The sequence below is a fragment of the Betta splendens genome, chromosome 10 (assembly GCF_900634795.4).
Source record: "Betta splendens chromosome 10, fBetSpl5.4, whole genome shotgun sequence".
Taxonomy (NCBI): Eukaryota; Metazoa; Chordata; class Actinopteri; order Anabantiformes; family Osphronemidae; genus Betta; species Betta splendens.
In genome coordinates, this window is record NC_040890.2 from 17,048,085 (window position 1) to 17,071,275 (window position 23,191).

The 23,191-nt window shown below is 44.9% G+C and overlaps 1 protein-coding gene and 1 long non-coding RNA gene across 2 annotated transcripts in view; one reads left to right on the forward strand and one right to left on the reverse strand.

The window, feature by feature from the left end:
• The window catches only part of LOC129604753 (uncharacterized), a 36,670-nt gene extending 19,649 nt beyond the window's left edge, over positions 1-17,021 (reverse strand). The window contains exons 1-2 of the long non-coding RNA XR_008695935.1: positions 16,734-17,021; positions 16,538-16,623 (exon numbers count right to left, since the gene is read on the reverse strand). This is a non-coding gene — a long non-coding RNA (uncharacterized LOC129604753). The remainder of the gene's footprint in view (positions 1-16,537; positions 16,624-16,733) is intronic.
• Positions 12,397-23,191, forward strand: part of pitx2 (paired-like homeodomain 2) — a 40,969-nt gene continuing 30,174 nt past the window's right edge. Inside the window, exon 1 of the mRNA XM_055512509.1 lies at positions 12,397-12,702. The gene's annotated coding sequence lies outside the window, so the exon portion shown is untranslated. The remainder of the gene's footprint in view (positions 12,703-23,191) is intronic.

Sequence of the window (23,191 nt, forward strand, 5' to 3'; positions counted from 1 at the left end):
ACTTGCAGAAACGTAACCGTGATGTTTCCACAGGGCGAAGCGTCTGCGTCTGCTAATATACTGAACGCTGTCTACACCTCCATCAAAATAATGGGAACTTCTTGCATTATTGTGTTTTGGAAGCAGGTGGGAAGCCGCTTAAATATCCACATTATTTGAAGTTGTCCTATTGCAAATCCATTTGGTTCAAAGATATTTATAAATCTGTACCAGAGTGAAATCACTTCATTTGTCTTTTCATTTAGGGAAAATAACATTTTAAGACAAAGTACTTGTTAGTACTGAGCAATCTAAGCACTTTTATTATTACCACGGATGAGTGATAAGGAGAAAAATCCTCCTTAATGCACAATGACTGAACATGACTTCCTACAACATTAAATCAGCAGAACATGCTGTTACTGGGTGTGTTTCAGGTGAGCGCTGCTTTACTTATCTTGTCTTCCACTAAAATAAAATAACTTAAGAACGACAGGAAGATATTTCCAGATGGGTTTGCAACGTTCGCACTTCACAATAAAAGTTAATATTTGCAAGTGCAAAGGTTTTTATACATTACAAGATATTCACAAACTCATATGAAGGGATCTGTGTCTTTACAGATTTGGCTTCGTATCACGATGTACGGTGGCTTTATTCACGCATTCAGGTATTCGTCCTGCGTTGAGGAGCGATACAGTAGCAGAGACTGTCCCCTGTGATGTACCCTGTTACTTACTATTTAAGGACTGCAGTGAATCTGGCCAACAACTGGTTCTGTCATCAGACCGTGCCGACATCAAACTTTAAAGCTGTTTGATAGTCGGTCATTTCAGGCTTCAGTCATGAGCTGTATGGATTCTTTATTCCACCCAAATAGTCCAAGTATGGACCTAATGTCATGTCTCTTTCTCTGCTTTATAGCACAGGGTACTTAGTCGTCACCTCTCTATTCTATCTATTTCCTCAAGGTCAAACCATGATGGCTGCGTGGCCAGACGCGAGTCACAAGTAATGAGTTTGAAATGGCATTTAGAGCATAAGAGGCTGTGGACCCGCGTCTCCTTCACTGCCAGAGAACAGTGTTAATGAAAGTACACGGCTCAATCCTCACACTGAAGAAAGACTGGACGGCAGCGAACGCACTCCAATGTCCTTCCACCTTGGAATTTAGATGTGGCCCAATTTCTTCAACTAAAACTACTTCCTGTTTCATCCTAAAGGGAGTTTTTTATTCTCCGCTCTTGCTTTATACGAACAACAATGGATCATATCAGCGAAACCGTTTTTCTGCCCTTTTATATATTCTGAGCCTGCGTGTGCTCGTGTAAATGTCCCCTCATACGCCGGGGACATATTTCTTCTCATAGACCTGAGCAAGCAGAAAAACAATCATGTTTAGGTCGTCCATGAATGACAGATACGTTTCAATTGTCCTGTCAGCAGCACGGGGCCAGAGATAGAGCTGTTTTTCCAAGCCTCTTACTGCTCTCAATCTCTGCACCTCGCTGCCACGACAGGAGAAAATGCTTGTTTACCCAGAAACCAATGGGCCTCCCTGATTGCCATCCCAGAGGTAATAGCCGAGGCTGAGGCAGATCAATAGCCATCTGCACCCATTCCTAAAGCAATAATATTCAATGGGAAAACCCATTTACTTTTACTTACCTTTGCTTTAGTTTGTTTTACCATAAGGACTGCCAGCTGTGATGAAGATGGAACTTGAACTGACGCTGCTCGTACTGTAGTTGTTTTGCTTCACATATAATGTAGACATAAAAGGCTCGAGGGGATGAAACGACGACCAAATGCTCCTGAACGCTGCCGCCACGTTTGACCTTGAAGTGAGGACAGTGGTCCAGAATAGCAGCTTCACTGGTGTGGCTGAGTGGACGCATACTGGCACACACTTACGCTCACTGGTACAAACAGGAAGTGTAATAAGAGTCTGTGTGTTCTGCTGAACTTGAACTCGCCCGTTCACAAATCCTCCTGCTCTCAGAGCAGCCAGATCTCCCAGGTGAACCACTCGCACATCAAATTATCTCCACTTCTCGTGGGATGGAGAAAAAAAAGTTGCTTTATTTGTGGAAAAACGCTTTTCATCACCTTGTCATCAATAGTCGCTGCAGGATTGTGCTGCACGACGCTACCAGGCCGCTCTGTTTTGTCTCGCCAGTGTTTTTCTTGATGTGGCGTGAGTTACGCGCCTGTATCTTTTCCATTCCCTCGATCTACCAAACCAAACAGCCATTCTGGCTGCCCTCCGTATAACCTTGTATCTCACTCCAAAGACTTCCTTGAATCCTCAGCAAAGCTTCTGGGAATGATATTTCTTTACTTTGGCACACTACTGACCTGCTGTAGATATTTACTGTCTTTCTCTTTTATTCTGTCTTTTTTTTGCTGACATTACCACAGTTGACGTGTAGGACACATTCTGTCTCTCTGAAGATTTTACATTCTAACATAAACATAAATAATAGAATCGTATTTTAAACTTTCTATGTCTATAGACTCTTATTTAAGACAAATATTTTAATCGTTCTTATTTATTCCTGAAGTAAACGCTCAGCTCACTTGGGAATAGAAGTCTCCACCTCAGTTAATATTTAAATGTAAGCAAATTAGTGACACTGAGTTTAAGCCGAGATCTTGTTCATCAGCTGTGTGAGCTGCGGGACAGCAGTCGACCAAATGTCGTGTCAAGTAGCCAACAGACAACAGAGGTGACCATTTTGATGGGGCGACCGCAGCTGTACAGGAATCCGGCGCCTCCCTGGGCTTTGCCCTAGAAGGTTAGGAACACTTGCAATTAATCATCTGCAACCAGTATTGTTTCCAAATTTATCACGATGCCAGGCCGTTGCAGGCATCCGCGCCTCACATCATGCCATCCAAGTGCCCACAGTAGGAGACACGGGATGTCAGCTGTAAATTAGGCGGCACACAGTGACCCCGCGCTGTTCCAGCTTCGCTTAATCCGAGGCAAGGCCCATAAAGGACAGAGCAGAGCACAGTAATCCCTGTGATTTACATACTCAGACCCCATTCAGGTAGTGGGTCCTGGATTTTGATTTGTGGCTGCCACCAGAATGAGCATTTGCGCGGGTGAATCGGCTGCAAATTTGGAAATCCGGGAGACTGAACTTCTGATTACGGCAACAGCCGACTAGTGTCTCTCTGGATAAAGAACAGACAACATATTAGCTGTCATCCATCAACAAGCACATGCTCTAGAAGACACAGCATAAGTTGGTTATGACGAGCTAACGTCAGCTACTTGGCCTGTGTGTTATGTGCGCTCATGCCTCTGTGTGTATTCTTTGTTCCACTGTGTCTATGCACTTTCCTCAGTGTCCTACTGCCTTTATAAGCATGAAGCTGCACAGACAGCTGCGACCTTCCACCAGGAACCCTGGGACAGCTGTCGGGCCACACAAACACACACCCTGCTTCGTTTTAGGTCACACCAGCGCACACATCACTGCGTTTCCTCTCCGCAGCCCCGTTGTATCTATCCCAGGTGGAATTGGGCTGAACAATGTGAAGGGTGTTGATGGGGTGGATGGAGGAATCCTTCCCAAGGTGACCTCCGGGGGCGGGAGGGGGGAGAGTCGAGGGCTTTGACGGTGTAATGGACTGGTGTCAGTCTGACCAGAGATGCTTAGCACAGTAATGATATCATCTTGGTCATGGAAGGAGCAATTTAGTGTCACTCCTGCTCTCGTTACCATTGAAAGGTGATTCAGTTCTCCCATGACGCTTCTTAGTTGGTCAGACTACTTTAAATATTCATTGGGAATTTGGGATTTAGGTAAAAAAAATTGTTTCATTCCACAGATTTTGTTGATGAATGATGTTCAGACGATTTTAAGTTAATTCTGACCATTGTCATTCATATAATAATGAATAAATAAATGTGTAAATCAGACATTCTTCATCATTGTATGTGTCTCTGTGTTGACTAACTCTGCTTAGAAAACAAAGATATTTTGACAGTTACCAAATTCTGACTCACCCTTGATGAGCCGCTGAGGGTTGAGGCCTTAAACGTAAGGTTAGAATTAGCCTACGCTTTGCAATTAAGTCGTAGTGTTTAAGGTTGTGTGTGCGTGTGCGTGTGTGTGTGTGTGTGTTCACTCTAATAATCACTCCAAACACAAAGTTAGACAAGGCACAAATACACCGAAGAGTAATTAGCAGATGAAGCAATGCAGCTCGTAAATCTGCCAAGTGTTACAGTGTGTCAATGAGGCTACGCCGATTCGCATGAGATCCAGATCACGATTTAATTACCTTGAAATGAACTAACTTTGAAAAAAAAAGTATCTTGAACTTTCATATATATTGATCTTAATTATTTCAGCCCCAGAGGGTTCAAAACACACACGTAAAGTGAAAACAGAGGAGCATTTCTGCCTCCCCTCCCATCCTGCTTCTGACAGAGACTTTGCTCTCTTCGTGTGGAGGTGTTCAGAAAAAAAAAAAAGGTGGAGGGGGGTGGAAAAATAGCCCGAGGCACCTGGCAGAGGATTTGACCTGTTCCCTTGCAGTCAGAAGCAGAGAGAACGAAAGCGCACTTTCCCACACTAGCCACATTCAGCTTTAAAGATTGGAAAGTAAAGCGGCGCCCTATAGGTGGAAGCCTTCATCTCTCAGTGTGTAGGTGCGTGCAGTGTGGAACAATCCAGACATTGTGCTGACCCGCCCCGTCTGCTCTCAGCTTACACACCTAAAATAAGATAAATAATAATAAAGTTTTCCACGTTTATCAGGGTGCTGGTCTGCAGCGCCGCGTTCATTTACTCTCAGTCTTACGGCATCACAGTTAGTCACGCGATGGTGTGTTCGCCTCCTTGATGAAGCATTAAGTTGGATATATAATACGCCGTAATAGATGAAAGTTCGCCCATATGAAAACTTTCGCTGAGCCCCTGTGTTTAGTCCACTCAGCTCCGTTTAATGAGGAGCATCCAGTTCTCAAGCGTGGAAGAAAACGCAGCGATGTTGACTTTACAAAACAATCCCATCAACATGGCCGCATGAAAATGCTTTATTCCACTCATGTTTTGAACAAGACGACCCAGGCGCTGGGTGGGGGTTATAATTATTCAACTACTCATTACTTTTATAGTGCAGTATAATTAAAATCACAATTTATTTCTTCTGTTTGGACCAAATGTGGTTTAATAAACCACAAAAATACAATAAAGTCACTAGTACAAAAGAAAGGTTTTTATGTCAATCACACAGCTATTTGACAATAACTCATGTTTTCCACATCGGCTCTGGTACCATGGGATAATTCTACCACATAGCTCTGCACAATAACCATATTTCATATTTCTCAGAAAGGGGCAGATGGAAATCGCTGACGGCGTTTTTCCTGCTCTGTATTTTCATGGTGGAGTTGTGCCCGATGATGGTTATGATAATTTGATCTGAGAAGACACAGAGATTTGAACTAGCAGAGAGGAGGATGCAAATCCCTCAGTAAATCCCGACACTATATAGCCCACAGCCTGCCGGGAGAGTTTAATATCTACTGGAATGATTAAACTGAAAAGGTGAAACCAGCAATGTAGTAATAAGAAGTGGGGCTGTGCAACAGGGGCTGGGGAGCGGGCTAATAGTCTGCGCCGCAACTCTGACCTCCAATGTACACACATGATCCAGAATGCAAATTCCTCCTTCTTATTTGCATTTTTCGCTTCTCGGATTCACCTTTGGAAATCCCACATAAATGGAACAAAGTCGGAAGCTGAGCTTTATTGTTATTATTTTATTTAGTTGGTCATGTTCACGGGACAAATCGATAAATAAAAATGAGTCTGAGTAATAAATCACACACTTGTGGATTTGTAGTGGTTTATCTTATTGTATATTTTTTGCTTTTTTTATATAACAGAAAAATACTGTCTGGTTTTATTGTAGGATATATTGGTACTGGCTGCAACACCAGAGTGTAAAATTACTATATTTTCATTAGACATTAGTCATGAATTGGAAAGAACAATTTGTTCCTCACATTAATCTCTGTAATTAAACATTATATGCTGTGAAAAACATCCCTCAAACGCCAAAGCTCCGCATGACTTTTGCCAAACTGACGTTTGTTTTTGCCAGTTATGAAAATTCTGCAGTAACAAAAGTCACAAATGTTAAACTGAATTAAGCAACAGACAATTAATGGAGTTGATTCTTAATAGTTGTTAATAGTGTTTAACTTTAAAAGTAGGTCCTGGAGAGTCTGTTTCTGCGAAGTTCAGTGAATGCACCATCCTGTATGCCTTGAGGTAAAGCATCAAGGGGCCTTTTCTCAGCTTCTTATGCTACGTCATATTTTAATTATAGATTGTAGACTTTTTTTTTCTTTCACACCTTAGTCAACACAGATGCTTATTAGTACTCGAGACAAGATCTTATTATCTGTATTTCCACTTTTAGTTTTGAATATGGACTTTTTCATATCTGGAAGGTTTTGGTACAATCAAGTTTGAAAAGGTCATAGGTGACTTCCTGTTTAAATCTTGCAGTGTATAACTTATAATTCATGATCCCTGGCCTGTTCTGCTGCTATTCTCCACAGTCACTGCAGCCACACCCCCTTACCTCTAACCACTCCCGCTTCCTGTTGTCTTCATCACCACTCATTGGACTCACCTGTGCTTTACCCGCTGCCTTCAGTGTTTATTCTCCACCTCAATCACTCTTCCTGTGCCAGCTTGTTTGCTGTGTTACATCTAGAGGCATCAAGCCATTTCATCGTATACTTAGTAAGTACATGTTTGATGTAACCGAGCCTAGACTCCATGTATTTATTCTGGTATTTTTTAGAAACCAGACCAAGCTTTAAACTACCAAAGCAAATTAGGCTTCTTTGCGTCTATGTAACTTAGTTAAAGCATTTCATTTATTCAATCTGAGAATTAGATAAAGTTTGTTCCCTTGTTTATGTGAGAAATAACATTTTTAGAAGTTATATTTATTATGTTTAAATGTTTTTACATTAATTAAACACAATCTTGAATAATATTTGTTCTTTTTCTACCAAAGTATAAATAGCAACTCAACAGATGTTATTTTTTATTAACATTTTAAATATTTGTTCCCATCATAACCTTTTAATTTGTAGCTTTTCCTGAATAGTTGTTGTTAAGTTGTGTGTGTGTGTGTGTGTTTAGATAATGTAGTGGACTCCATTTTGGGTCTCCTGGCCTCATTGTTATTCCTCACACAGTTTAAAACTTGATGGACTAGAAACAAACTCTCTAAATACAAATTTACAGTTATGATTTCAGTCAGATTAACTATAACTATACATGTACTGTAGGACACCACTGCGTGTAACACTGTTTCCAGTTCCATGTTCACATGTAGACGCGGTCTCCATGCAGACCCGCCTGTGAACCTGTAATAAAAGGCCCGCATTATCCTGCTAAACAGTGTCCAGGCACACAAGCAGCGAACTCGCAGGGTAAATGCAACGACTCATTCAGGCTTCATACACAGTAATTCTGATCTAGCCCCTTTAGTCTCTGCTGGCTAAATCCTCTGTTAGAGATAGAGGCTGGGTTTGATCCCCTGTAGAATCTCAGTTTATCTCTCTTGCAAATCTGCTGCCAGATGACAGGGTTAGCTTTGTGGACTGTGGCTGCCCACGCTCTCTAAAAGATCGACACCGCGCTCGGCGCCACGGTCTTCCTGCTGTTTCACTATTCCGGACCCACGGAGCAGTCTTTGTCTTAGGGATATGTGGAAAATATATTTTCCTTTCTTTTTTTTCAGTAGAAATTACATCTATTTTATTGTTGCAATGACAATAAACCTAATTAAAATTACAAACGTAGCAAATGTTTTATTGCACAGATTCCACATTCGCTGTAATCAAATGAGGAGAATAATTTCCCGGCGTGTTTGACTACGCGGCCGTGGCCCGCGCCGCTCTGTGTGCTGCTCTGCACAGGAACGTGTGCCTTGTGTCATCATTTCATCAGCGCCGTGCAACCAGCTGCTGTTGCTGCTTGCTCATTAAACATTTGTAGAGTCAATACAAATTCCACCAAGGCTTCCTTCCTCGGGGCAAACACTGGAAAATACAGTATGTAAACGGTGGCACGCTCATCATTTACCCCTGCAGAAAATAGAGCTATCTTCACGCCCTACTGTATCAATAACGGGGGGGGGGGGGTCCGGGAGTAAACCTGAGCGAGTCATTACCAACCTGTGTCGCGTCTGGCGGATGAGGAGGTCGAAGGCTCATCTCTCTGCCGATCAGTGGTAAATGCTGAAATATGAAGTCGTGGTGATTTTTGGCAGCATGTTGAACCACGGTTCAGGTCAAATGTACATTATACAGTGAGCAGATTGTGTATAGTTATAGTCTCTAATGACTCCACTCTCCTGCACCCGTCCTGTCATTTGGAACCTGAGCTTTTGGATCACATGTCATAAGCTTCTACTAGACTGGAGGCAGGCTGCAGACACTGTATTGAGTGCTGCCGGCAGTAATCTGGCTACTGGCATGACGCCCCCGCACTTCCAATGTGAGAATATCCTGCTGAGACCCAAAGCTCTCTGGGGCCTGCTTATCAAACATCTCCGTGTGATCCCGGCTAGCTGGGCCCTCGCGGGTTTCTCTGACGCTGGGACCCCGGTGCCGCGGGAAACCCGGGAATCTTGTAAAGCTGTGTCAAATAGCAGAACTTGTGAAATGCAAGAAACGTTACTACTTTTCGAATATCCATGGGAAATATAATGATAAAAATGCCTGTAGAAAATGCTGTAAAGCACTGTGACGCTCTGCGGGAAACAGTGACAGGCATGGAAATGGCAGAAAACATGGCTGGTGTTCAGGAGCTGCACAACGCGAGCGGCGTTTATCAGCTGAACTGAATCCTCTTCCACCAAGTTGAGGTGGGGATGTTTGCAGTCTGGTGACTTCAGCTGCTGAATTTCCATCTTTTTATTTATTAGTGCATCTGTCCGATGTCTTTTAGACCTTTTTGTTGGTTGGAGCACACCAAGCTCACACAATGATTTTCTTTGGTGCAGGTTTTCTCCAAGGGGATGATGCATCTGTGATAAAATATGTGTCTGCTAATGTGAAAGAATTCTCTAAATGTAAAACATGAAATTGTCTAGAATTTGAATAAATTGAAGTTGACTGATTTTCATTATACATACACTCAACTTAAAATTCAAGTAAAAATGCTCTTGGATATTAGTTGATAGAAGCATCCTCTGAAGAAAAAAAATTAACCTTTTATTATTTAAGCATAAAAGGAAAAAAAATTGTAAATTTGCATTTTATGAAATCTTTGTCACAGCTTTCCCAGCCTTTAATTTGTTTCAGTGACACTTTTCCCCACATCTGCTGTAGTAAATGTAGCGACCGAGTTCATGAGGGTGACATCTAATCCCTTTCAACAAACCCACAGTTTATTTCTTAGACCTTCAGACGGTTTGAGGCATTATTTCTACAAACATGCCAGAGTCATGACAACACATGAAAATAAAGTGTGTTTGATGAAAAGTTTGTGTTTACATGTTACGGGAATTTCTTCTTGTAAAAGTATTGTCCCATATTTAACATTACTCATCGGCTGAACCAAGATTTGAGAGATAAGGCAAATATGTAACCTTATAATGAACTTTGCGTGAACGCGTGACCTCGAGGGGGACGATTCTCTCCTAGTGTAAGACTAAATAAGTCCAACGTGGGCCAAGCCATTCAAAGCATCGGTGTTTATGGAGCTTATCTGCCTGGAATCGCAGTTTTCTTTTGATAGTATCTGAAATTTCATTAGTGAAACTTCACAACAGAGGAAGCGTGTAGTGTCCGGGGTAAACGCGAAGAAATTCACAAAGTCCCTGTCAAAATGTTGTTTTGCTTTCCTCTTTAGCACCTAAGGAGGTGAAGTTTACAGTAGAAGGAACCCGACGGTCAACGCTCACTCAACCACAGGCTGCAAAGGCCAAAGACAGTCTGATGGCTGTCAATCAAAGCCATCCTCATTTCCCGGTTGCCTTCGGCCGTCACGCTTTTCTCATGGTCGGGGCTGAGGATCCCTGCTCGTGTTTTTAGACAAACAGATCGGATTCCTCCTCAAACAGGCCGCTGCCCTCGCTTTTGATAACAATGTAATAATTCAAAACAAATGATTCAGCCCTTTGATGGAAGCACTTTTGTGGGTCACGGAGACTCGCCCACGCACTGACATCTGTTTGATTTTATCTGTTTGAACTTTATCCTCGGCTGGAAAATTTACTGGTTCTGACCAGAGCAGTGTGTTAGAGCCAGACTAATAGAGGAGCAAAGATAACTGAGACACTGGGCAGGAGAGTGGATCTCAGCCTTCAAAGCCCCCAGCCTCTGTGCCGATCGCATTAGCAGCGCGCTGTCCAGACATTCTGTAAAATGGCCACTTTGTAAAGTCTAAATTATATCACCTGTTTTGGTTTTTCTGGTCAAGAGCGGTTTTATTTAAAAGCTTATTTTATCACCAAACAATGTAAAACTGGCCTTTGCTGTTCTTGATGTGTCCTTAAAGGTCTGTAGACGGTTTTCACATTCCTTCACTCACATTTGTTTGGGCTAAATCTTAGTTCATGGCAAAGTCCAATATTCCCGTTAAACAAGCATGATATGTAAATGGAGGCAAACACTAAGAACGTATTTTAACCCTTTTTGTGTCTAAATGACTGAAAGTTTAACCACTTCCCGACTGTACGGTTGATTGTGGACTCTGCTTCACTGTAAACACCATGAAACTAAAACCCGGCCTTCTTAATTCTCAACATCAGCAGTAGCTTCTCATGCTTCTTCTATATTTCTTCCTTTGACGAGGGCCGGGGGGGGGGGGGGGGGGGGGGGGGGGGGGGGGGGGGGGGGGGTATGGGTTTTTTTTTTTTTTTTTTTTTTTGTTTTTTTTTGTTTTTTGTTTTTTTATTTTGTTTTTTTTTTTTTTGTTTTATTTTTTTTTTTTTTTTGTTTTTTTTTTTTTTTTTTTTTTTTTTTTTTTTTTTTTTTTTTTCTTATTGTTTTCTTTTTTTTTTTTTTTTTTTTTTTTTTTCCTTTTTTTTTTTGTCTGCCTCTGCTCTAGGCCCTGTCCGTGGTTGGAGCTGTGCGCTAAAGCCATGGTCAGGCCCCAGAGATTTCCAGCCTCTTAGATGCCTATAACTCATCCCCAGCCCGGCTTCTGAAGGGAGATTTTCCCCCCTCAATCCCAGGCCCGAAATATCCTTTCAAAGGCCACAGACTGGAGACAGATATGTAGGTGTTTTAGATAAGGTAGAAATTGCCTTAAAGGATTTTTCCGTTTTAAAGCTGTTGCCGTCTTTTTTCGCCCTTTCCCATAGACTTGAGAAGAGGAGTTGCGAACGGATGGGAAGAAGGGTAAGGGATGTACTTTGGGATGGACTAGTCTGTACATTTGTGGTCAGTTCACAGCTCATAAAGGACTAGCGCTAACCTCAGTAAAAATTGAATAATGTAGAGTGGCGAGAGGCAGCGCAGAGCCCTCTCCCAGAATACTGAAGTTATTGACCCCAGTTTGGAGCAAAAGCCTCCCAGCACATTGATCTCCTCACCAGCCTAATTACAGGGCAGCAGGCAAGAAAATAGAAAATTCAGAGTGATGAATTTTCAGAGTGACGGGGATTCTTGCCAAATGCAACCGTCAAATTAAAAGCTCTTACCCCAAACCTCAGAAAGGGATAATTTTGTTTTGCAAAGCAGCGTGTGGCCAAAGAGAGTCGACGGCGTCCCAGCGAGGCTGCGGCGTGCGACAGTGAGAATCGGGCTCGAACGGCCGATGTCGGCGCGTGTGCAGGTGTGTGCACGCGTGTGCGTTCCAATTACGCGGCCTAGCGTGCACGCGGCCCACGTGCTGTTCTGCAGCAGCGCTTGTTGGACCGGGCTGCACACAGACAAGTCGCCTCGGTCCCTCCGGTGCCTCAGCCTCATCTCCCCTCTTGAGCCCGGTTACTTTTCCTTGCAGTGTTTTTGGAAAATCACTAAATATGCACATATTAACCCGTTACACTTTATTCTTAATTGCCTGCAAAGGACATTTTTATTTAACTATTGAAATAGATGTGAATAGTTTTTGCTTCCTTATGTTGCTTTACTTTAATTTTCAATTGCATTTTTTAGGTTTCTGTATTTCCCAGCATGCTATAGAGAATATCACAGTTTCAGTTTTGTATCTGCCCAGGTCTCTTGGTGCAGCACTTCAAAACAAAGTCATCCTTAATGTTAATAAACTCCAAATATGCCAGTGGCCATGATATAAAAAAACATCCAGTCATAAATCAGAGATTTTGAAATGCTGCTCAACCAAGCCTAGATACAGTATTCGCTGAAATAATATATCATATATCTCATATTGAGAAAATTACAGAGAAGCTACGCGAGTCTAGGGACGGGCGCTAGACTAGACAGGGACTAGGACCCACATGGTCAAAACCCCACACGAGTGGAGGAGAAGCAAAGGAGTCGGGGAAAGTCGCTGAAAACATGCTTGTGGCGGCGACTGCAATCGAGGAATGAAAGACTGAAATATGCATAAACCAAAGCTGAGCAGATTAGCTGGTAAATGGTTTTGATTATAGTTTTTGCTCTGTTTTTGTTTTTTTTTTGTTTTTTTTTACGTTTCTCTTCGTTAAGCGTTCACTTTCGAGCTGCGGACCCGGACGGCTCGGCTGCAGACCTCTAAGGTAGGACCGGCTCGCGTTCCTCTCTGTCCGTCCGTCACGTCGGGGCTCCGGCCTCGCGTGCTGTTTGGTGGTGTACATTTTACTTATTGAGCAGCGGAGTTTTGTACAGCCTAGGCAGAGATTAAGACAAATTCTGATAAGGACTGGAAGTTGACTCTGAGCATTAAAGAGGATTAATGCTTAGCTCTGTGTGGCAGGGGCCTTCTCAGTGGCCGTGTTTACGCAGTGTTGCAGACCCCGCATTAATCCGAAATTAGTATAAAAGATCAGCTGTGGCCACTGAGGCGAACCTCCACAGGGCTTAGGCCAGTAATCAAGTCTCACTTTGGGACAATGAGTGGCTGGAAGGTCAATGAGAGGCCTGGGTTAAAGGGACGTGGGGGCTGAGCTGGGGGCGGGAGACACATGAAGGACTTTTGGTGACCACATGGTTTAATTTAGGTAAGATCCACACACATGTGGTCTGCTCCTCAGTGCCTTCGCCTCCTAATGTTGAGCATTCATAACTATAATTTGGTTTCTTTATACAAGCACCGAGCACGTGAGCGTTATAATTTAACACTTAAAAGACGTTTCTTCCCCGTCCGGCGGCCCAGCTGAAATCTCATGCGCGTGTCTGACGTCACGTGCGTTTACATTTGGGGAACGGCGAGTATTAGCTCTGTCACATAATTAGAATGTGTGCGGAGGGATTATAACAATAAATAGCGCGAGGCTGCGTAGCGGCTCGCAGCGTGGAACAACATCTCCCGTTCCAACGCAAACCAGCGCGAGGGACCATCACAGGAGATGTCTTGGCTCCGGGACGTCTTCCTTCTTATTTTTTTTTTCTTATTTAAAAGTCAGTGTTTCAAATTGAAAACGAGTGAGATGAAGACCAGCGGTGGGTTTTCCACTGCCAGAGAAGAAGAAGTGCTGGCGGGCACTGAAGCGGTGGCACTCGGCGCGGCCGTAAAGGAAACATAGCTCCACATCGACCGCAGCTCTTGGATGACGAGCGCTCACAAAGTTGTCGATATGCGCATTATTTTTCTGAAGCGCTCGCAGTCTAATTGGCCAAATTCAAACCTGCTTCCAGAAGGGCACGTTTTACTGATATTTGAAAAAAGCGGGCTCACCGCACATATAGTAGCTGTGCAGTCATAATGTTACAGTAATGGGGCTGAGTGAATGTCCCCTCTGCATCCACACGCAGCCAACGACTCTGCGCTTTAAATACTTTCCAACCTACATCTGTAAAGTTCTTCAATTATTTATTTTGTAGGGATTTTACAGCGCCTGGGCAAATTATAGTGCCCTTGAAAAAGAGGCCGAAAATCATCTCCTCGATCAAGCTCTTGGCGCGTGCCGCGCTGCGTTCAGCGCCGGCTTTTCCACAGCAGTTGCAGCGCCTGCGCGTCACCAGCAGACGAACTACAGATGAGAAGGGAGCAGCGCAAAAAGGACAACGGCAACGGAGCCAAGCGGTAATTTAGGGCATTTGCACCACATTGTGGTGGAAGCAGCTCTCTTCAAGTGCCAGCAGGGTACCGGGCACCCCCCACCCCCACCCCCACCCCAGCCACCCACCGCTCCTGCTAAGATTAGTCAAATTAAACACTATTATTCACGTCACTCCCGCAGCTGGCCTTTAAAGTGGCTCCACGTTAACTATCATAATGGTTTGCTTTGAGCCACGGTCTTCTCCTTAATTTACAATATGAAAAAGCTCCATTGGCCGTGGCTCGATGGGATTTTCTTTCTCTTTGGTTTCATGTTGCAAAGAAAACTTTGCTTTTCTTTACTCTTTTTTTTTTTTCATTACAGTCCGGGAATTTATGTTGTTAAACATTTATACATGCACACGTTCATGTGGTATCGATTTAGGAACATCACCTCACATTTACTTTGCATTTATTTTGAACTGTTTCTAAATGGTAGAAAAAACAGCTTGAACGTCATCCATGTTCACTACTTTATCATTTACGGAGAGCGTAGAAGCCCGGTCGCCTCGCACGTCTGTCCATACGTTTTTAATGTAGACTCCTGTTGAGAAAAAGCCCTTTCATTTTCCCTGTTGTATCCCCACAAGCTGATAATGGATGTGGTCTTGGCCGGGGGCCCGTGGGCCGAGGACGGCCGGTGATGGATAACCTAGTTTCAGAGCCATCATCACCGTGTAGCATGTGCGTTATATCTGTAGTGAGATACCTCCCACACGCACTGAGCCGGCCCTGGATACAGATTTAGGGAGGTGACAGTACAGTAAGTGGCTTCCACTTAGTGGCATTAACTTCCATCAGTGTGTGCTGAACAGTAAAGAGCCCATTGATGCACCTTTTTGTTTCTTGGTGTCATAAAAACATCACGACTTTAAGTTTCACATCCAAACTGCCTGTTTTTTTTAAGTTAGACAGAAGGCAACAGAAGCTCTTTGGGTAAAAACAGTGGTTTTAGCTCATTACTTAGTCTTATACTTATTCAACTGGACCACAGACTCTTCCTAACCTTAACCATGTGCATCACATGACGGACAGTAGTTACTACGTTCGTCATGTGATGAAACAAATAAATGACAAAATGGCTGCTGACTATTAATAACAGCAACCTATACCACCACAACAACTGTAATTATACAAGGTTAAATGTCTAGATTCTTACAGGATCAAGAGTTGACTAAAATGTATTTATAAGAATTTACTGAAACAAATTTCAAATTAATAGTCACACTTTAGATTTCCTGATGTTGCAGATTATTTGAATACACATTTCATTTGGAAACTGCTCAGAGAATGATTTACAACATAAAAAGCGCCACATAAGATGCATGGAGCATTTAGGCTGAAGCTCAGACGACTCGAGCTGAAAGCGGCGGTAGATAAATGGAGCCGTCGCTCTTCCTCAACTGGATTCTGTAGCAGTTGGAGGTTCATAATCTTCTTCTACGCTTTAATGGCACCTCGCTGCGTCGCGAAATGTTCTCAACCGCCACAGAAGATTTACAGCCAAATTATCCCTCTAAACAAAATGGAGACGATCCAGCAAACGGCTGCAGACACACAACCTGGGCGTCGATGTACACGTTAATAAAGCAATCAGCGCATTGTTTTGCAGCGGCTAAAAGGGAGAAAAGCCCAAATGAAAACACTAAATTACAGTAATAACAGATTCCTCTGCATATATTTGAGCTGCATCAACAAGTCCATAAAACACAGATGTTTGTTATATGATCGCGCTGTCATGGCTGAGTCTGTGTGTTCTCCCCAAAACCAACGTTTGGAGACAAAAAAGCTGGAGCCAGTTTCTGGTGTGATGATCAACATCGTGGCTGCAGGAGGAGCAGACAAACAGCATGACTACCTTCCACTGCACATCCACTACTAACCCAGCACCAGGGAGCAGCACATAACTTTATGGCAGTAAAAAGTTCTCAAGCAGGTCGAGATTGGATGTCTGCGAAAATAGCGTCAGAATAACTCCGGCCTCAGCGAAACCCAATCATTTTGTGCTCCGGCCCACTGAAACACTCTGAGCTGGAGTTTCAGATCCATTAGTGGAGTATCGGTCCAAGCGGACGTCCGCGTGCTGAGCTGGTGACCCCGCGTTTCGCCTCCTCCCACCGATAAAATAATCAGTTCATGTTAATACTAATTAATAAGTGTTTAGACGGATAAACCTTTAACACTTTGGAGTTTTTATAATAAACATGGTTCACATTAATCATTTCCAAATCCTGAAATCATCATGTGAACCGTCTTTCTCTTTTTTTTTTGGGAGCCACGGTGCCGCAGGAGGTAATTAGTCCAAGCAGGGTTAAAGCTGTGACACACTATGTGAAAACAGCTGGCCCACTCACCATACAGCCTGCTGGTCCCCGAGTGACTCGAGGAGCTGCAGGCGGCTGGTTCTCATCCTCCGTGCGATGATTTATGCCTGACACATCTTAGAACAGAAAAAAATGTCAGCGTAGAAAAAAAAAAAAGCGATGCTCTTCACATTCACATGTTTTGCATTTCTGCCTGCATGGGCGAGGATGACATTTCATTTCTTACCCGAAAGGGCTAATTCAATTTGCACTCCAAGCTGGTTTTAATCCTTTCTCCCTTCTCAATTTTTCACTCCGTCGTCTGAACATGCGCACGTTTGTGTGCGCGATTGTCTGTTAATGGCAAAGCGTGGGGCGTTGTGACGCAGCTGCTGGTGAGGAGTGGGAAGTGGCCGTGAACCCCCTGTACCCGTCATGCGCTGTTACCCAACGGGCTTCAACTGGGCCACTTCAGCGGCCCAGCGCTGATGGATTCTTAGGAAGCCGGTTGTCTTCGGACAGGGCAGTGTCTGCTGCAGGAGAGGACTCAGTGAGTCAGTGCTCGGTGTGATATGTGGTCTGCTATTGCACCGCTCGGTGGGTGGTGTATGACTAAAGCCGCCTGAAGTGGATGCCATATTTATTATGCTCTATTGATTCATGGAGAGAACATTGCAGAGGAACCACAACACTAGTATTAACTTTTGTTAAATGTAGCATGTAGCATACTGTTAAGTGAAACCAGCTGTACACAAGCCAACAAACTGAAATGGAATATGTTCTGGGAAGAGGGACGAGTCCCCCGTCCTGTGAGCGAGGTTTGCTAGAAAGCTACGAAGTCGGCGTCAGACGGATGAGCGTTGTTTAGCAAAGTAGTTGGACGTTTCTATGAATCCACGCAAGCAAAGAAGCAGCGTCATCCAGGTTCCAGACACTTTAATCACCTCATGTCCCAATATTTACTATAAAATAAACTAGTGGGACTTAAAGTAGGTGATAATATTTACATTTTGTCCCCAGTCATGTGATTTGAAGTTGTTTGCTCGTGAAATTTCATTCATATGATATAATATACAAATGAAGGTTTTCAGTTTGTGTAATGGAAGTTTTTATTGGCAGCCTGTAGAATCTAACAGTTCAGACACTCCTTTCAACGTACTCCGTTTGGAAACTAAGCTCTTTTAGTGATGGTGCGCACATGGGAAGTTATTAATGCTCCTAACAAAGCGCTCGTGATCACAGCGTTTGCTGTGAGGGCCATCGTCACCTACTGGGAGCATCGGCGCAGATCTTCTGTCTGCACGTCTATATTTGAGCGGTGCAGTCATGCGTCGTCTATTGTGGGCTCGGCAAGGCGCTCCCAATGCCGGGCTACAGTGTCCAGCAACTGGTGCTGTTGCCATGAGACCCTGCACACATGGAAACCCTCACCCGCTACAGTACGTGTGACGCTAATGCTCTCATGAGCTCCTCAGGTTATTCACAATGGGACTTCTTAGTTAAATTACTGTATTCTTTTTTTTTTTTTTTTTTTTTTTTTTTTTTTACAATATACAATTTGTGTGTTTTTCTGGCGAAAAGCGGCCCGACAGTGTGAATTTGACCTTTTATTAGCTGTCGCAGGACGTTCGAGGGTTGCGCCGATCCTCGTCTCGTCGAATGCCTGCTCTGTAATGCTGCGAAGGTTCTGCTCATGCCGGACAGCAGCTGGCTTGTGGCTTTGGTATCTACCGGAGTAAACATTAGCATCTGGTGTGTAATTCTAGGTCACATCAGGAGGCCACAAACGTCCAAGCGGGGAAACGCTGCACATTTCTGAAGCTCCTAAGTTGTCTCTGAGGAAAGTGCCCACATGCATGAGTAAATAAATAACAGAGGGATGTGCGTTTCAACCTTCTGCCAAGTAGCCGAACACCAGCCATTCAATAATAGCAGAGATGAAAGAAAGTGGAATCTGCTGCGAACCAGGCTGCAGGAGCACGCCGTGTCCCCGCGCCGCATTTCTGTCCATTAACACATCCACTGTGGACGCACTCAATTTGGGAGTGTAATAAGAGGCAGATGAGTCCTGCAGCCGCTCCCCTCCCAGCGAGCGAGACCCTGTAGGACGGGAAATTTGTCCGACTAAAATCGCCCCAACAGGGGGCAGCTCTTAGGTCAAAAGCCCTTAAGTTGAAGCGAGCAGACGCTCCTATGAGTTTGTGATGAAAACCGTGTGATCCATCATCACCGGCATGTTCATCTGTTAAGGGACTGTAAGCGTGCTGGGAGCCCCCACAGGCCTCCGCCTGATCACAGTTAAGCTGAGCTACACGGGGCACCGAAGCTATCAGTCATTATGAAAATGGAGGGAAACAGATAAGCTTCCACATTAAATAATTAAAGACGAATCTGAAGGGGGTGTTTGCTCCCAATGGGTTCAAGGCGTTTTTTAGATTAATGCAAACTAAAAATGATGAAATAGAGCTCACCATCAATAAGCTGTGATAAGATGAATAGGATTAGAACTACCTGACTGATTAGAGGCTGTAATGTCATTAGTTTTATTCTACTGTATTTATTTATGTCCCATACATTAGCATTTGAAGTAACTATGCATTCACTGCAACTCAAACTGACTAGAAAGTCACACAAGATAATCAGACAAGAACTCAAAATTGCAAATGTTTTCTGAATACTTCAATAAGATGTTGCGGCTCCTTCCACAATCACAGCTTGCATCACAGGAGCCCTCCAGGCTCATTCTATGGAGGCGTTCCTCCTCTAAACCCAGGCTTTTGCCACACAGCAGCGCTGCCTGGCCTCCGCGGGCGCTAATGTGACCTCTCGCTGGTCCTGCTAGGTAGCAGCATCCCCGCGCAGGTCCTGGAGCCCTGGAGCCCTGGAGCCGGGGCCGGTCTGGCTCTGATTAGCATGGGAGCTACCGCCTGCGCCTGAGAAAAAATGCCGCTGCTTTAAAATAAATGTTATTGTTTGTCACGGGAAACCAATCTGATTACTGTTTCTCCTCTCATGCGCACACTTCACTTGCAGCACTGGGGTGTATTTACGCATGTGGTTCTCATTCTCCCCAGCCTCCCCTCCCCAGCGAGGGGAGAAATGGACACCTCATGTTTTCATCTTTATTAAGTCACACTTGGTGGAAGGTTAAAATGGGGCTTGTTTACACAACGCATTTGGCATCTTTGGAAGATAATCTGCCTGCGCACATCAAACAATAGATTGGGTTTCTGCGTCGCGGCAGCGGCGGCACCTCGACGGCAGGGAGGGAGAAGTACGACTCCTCTGATAGTCGTGACGTCTGTGTTTGCTCAACTTGACAGCGAAAGTGAGGCGCTGTTAAATTGCGGTGTGCAGCGGCTCCAGGTTGAGCAGGAATTGGGCATTTCGAGCGGATCGAATGTGCGTCATTAGCGGCGGCACCGTGCGCGTACTGCGTCTCACACGACCTGCAGCTCATTGGAAATAGTAGCCGAGGAGCCGTTGGCCCCGTTTCACACTGCGCTTCGCTCCTTTTCTGTCTGTTCCCCAGTTCCTCCCTTTGGGGTTTAATGCAACACGCCCCAAAAGCAGAGGAGGAAAAAAAAGCGACTAAAAGGCTTAAAAGGCCTCTTGGAGGAAAGCTGAGAAAGCGAGGGAGCCGTCAGCAGGCTGCCAAGGCTTAGAAGTCGGCCTGTTTGTTTTGCTTCGTACGTCAACGCCGCCGCGATTCTCCACCGGGCTTCACCTCCGCGGGACACCTCCATCTGACACCCAGCGACCAGCAGCACCAACATCCCAGAGACGAAGCCGAAAAAAAGAGAACCAATAAGTAAATGTTGTGAAAAGAGCCAATTAGGAAATTTATCTTGTTTGGAGGGCTTGTAATAGTTTAATTCCAAAAACATGTCTTCAGCCTGCTCGGTAATGTGTCACATGTGAGGCTGTGGCTTTGCAGAGCGGGGGTGGGCGGGCGGCGGTGGGACGGGGGGGGGGGGCGGATTTGAACGTGCTTGGTGGCAAACATTTGTTTATGTTTTCCTCCTGGTGCATCGTTGCGAGGCTTCACATCTCCCGCCAACTGGAAACACATTGCGGCGCGTTGGAACGCCGAGCCCGAAGCCGCGTTAGGTGCCGAAGATGGCGCGCGGAACGGAGGGGGGGCGGTGGTAGGGGGTGGGGGCTCTTTTTAAGGAAACAATAGCATACGCGTTTAATCAAGGAGACACCCGCTCATTTGGTTTCACTTAAATCCACAAGTCCCCCCCGACGTGCAGAAATAAATTGTTTTCCGGGACCCCCCACTCCCAGCGAGATGGAATAAACTGCGTGTGGCTGCATGTGCTTTCAAAGAGTTGAAAAAATGTTGCGTTAACTGTCAGGAGATTATTGATATTTCTACTACTATCTTAGGTAGGAAGACACATTGCAAAGGGCTGGAAGTGAATGAAGGCTGCTGCGAAGCCTCTGTGCTCCTTGTGCCTATTTATGTGCTGAGCCTGAGCACACGGTAAACAAGACTTTGCCTTTAATTGCTCCCACATTACCCGCCGCGCGATGAGCGGTGTCCTTGAACGCAGCGCCGACCGTAAAATCAGCAGGAATCTTCTTCTTTCTGTTCATTACGCTGCTAACTAACCCCTGCAACCAATTTTCTATTCCATTTAACGGCACACGTCCCCGCTTTGATTGAACAGTGAGACAATCTTCTGACATTTCATCTGCTAATGTTCCCGTCCGTCCTCCTGATGGAATTCTGTCAGCGCGAATTTGAAATTACACTAGGATTTCTGCAGATGTCACGTTCACAGGAAACGGGGTTCATCCGGATGCTAAAAATGACTTTAATTTGCTGCTGGGTGAAACGTACTGTAGGAACGGATGACGAGAGCAGCGCAGGTAGACAGCGGACGCCATCTTACGCCACATCCAACTAAATCATAACACTGAGCATATTGTGTCTGGCATCTTTCAGTTTGTGTGTGAGGCGCACAGGTGTCGTGAGTGAGCCAGCGAGGGGTGAGCACCGCTCTGGGCCGGGTGAGGCCTCATCGCCGCTTTAATTTTTCTCCCCAAGGTGAGCTGGGAAGAGATCAGTGCCACTAAACCCTGGGAATTACCCTAGATATTGGCCCCCTGTGCTCTGCAAATGAAATCCTGCCGTTGGCAGGAAGAACATGGTGGTTAACACTCTGAAAATCAGTTTTTGTGCAGACCACAGCTGGCGCAAAGAGGCTGAGGAGAAAGGAGAAAGACGGGGGCAGAAGGAGGGGGGCAGTTAAAAGAAATCAACAGTACTGAAAAAGGGGAAGAGCCAGAGGAGGAGGACTTCAGTCCTGGACTTTCTGATCTCTGGTATATTTGCTTTTATAGTCTTCATATTGTTGTGGAATTTGTATTAATATAATATTTGCCCACTGTGAGAAAAGAAAAGGCGCCTACGCGCTTAAAGACGGACAACAGACAAGCAAACGCTCAGAAGGCTGTGGTGGCACTGATGGAAGTGACGGTGAAACCGGAACCGAGGTCCAGCTGTCTGCAGGTCTGAGCGGGGGTCTCGGGGCCAAGTCGACTGGGCGAGCGGTGGGATGGAGGGCGTTTTGATCGCAACCTCCTCGGGCCTGAAGCGGAGCAGCTGTCAGGTCTGTGCTGGTAACAGAACCGCTCACGTCGCCCCGTCACATGTGTGTGTGTGTGGGGGGGGGGGGTACAGGTAACTGCTTGGTTCTGGGCCAGAGCTTTACTGGTTCTCTACTGGACCCAGACAGCGACGTCACATCAAAGCTGCATCTGACAGCTGAGGCAACAAAAACTGCTTAGAAGCATGTCATCGTTTCTTTTATACATTGTTATGATTCCAACGTACATAATGACCTGGGAAATTAATCATCAACAACTGTTCCCACCACCAAAGGGATGCCACACGTGAGGACACTATATATGTTGTCATATTTCAACACTCACTTGTAGCAGTCTCGGTTCCTCTGATATACACAAATACACACCCATATGTTTAGCACGTACATACACGCACCAAATACACTCACATCATCACCCACATAAACATAACTCTTGACACCCCTCCACAACACACACACACACACACACACACACACACACACACACACACACACACACACACACACACACACACACACACACACACACACACACACACGATGGGATCGGCGTGTGACACAAGCCTGTCTCTCTTTAGAATAGCGCTCACCGTAGCCTCACAGAAATAGCAGGTGCCCGTCCAATTAGCCGCGGTGGGAGGATTCAGAGCTTCAAAAATAAATGGAAGGATGTTTACTCAGTGCCAGAATGAAAACAGTGCTAATCTCCAATCAAGTCCAAAGGCAGATAGTTAGCAAGGAGAACCTAAAAATAGCCCAGAGGGTAACACATTCCAGCGACGGTCCAGCTTAACTTTGATCTCGCTCCACGCTGGCCCTCGTGTGCTAAAAACGATTAGCACTTATGTACAGTGCTTTAGGACGGACTGTATATAGATTAATTTAAAGGACATAATATGATGAGCCCAAAGTATTAGTGCATAGTTCACAGTCCAGTGGGATGGAAAGAACAGCGCGGCGGGGGCGCCCGACCCATGGAAAGTGTGGTTGGGAAAGACTACAGCGTCTGATGACCTTCGCTCTAATCATATGTTACTCAGGAGGCCGGCTGGGTATAATTGTGTGAGAAACGACTCGCCCAATGCGG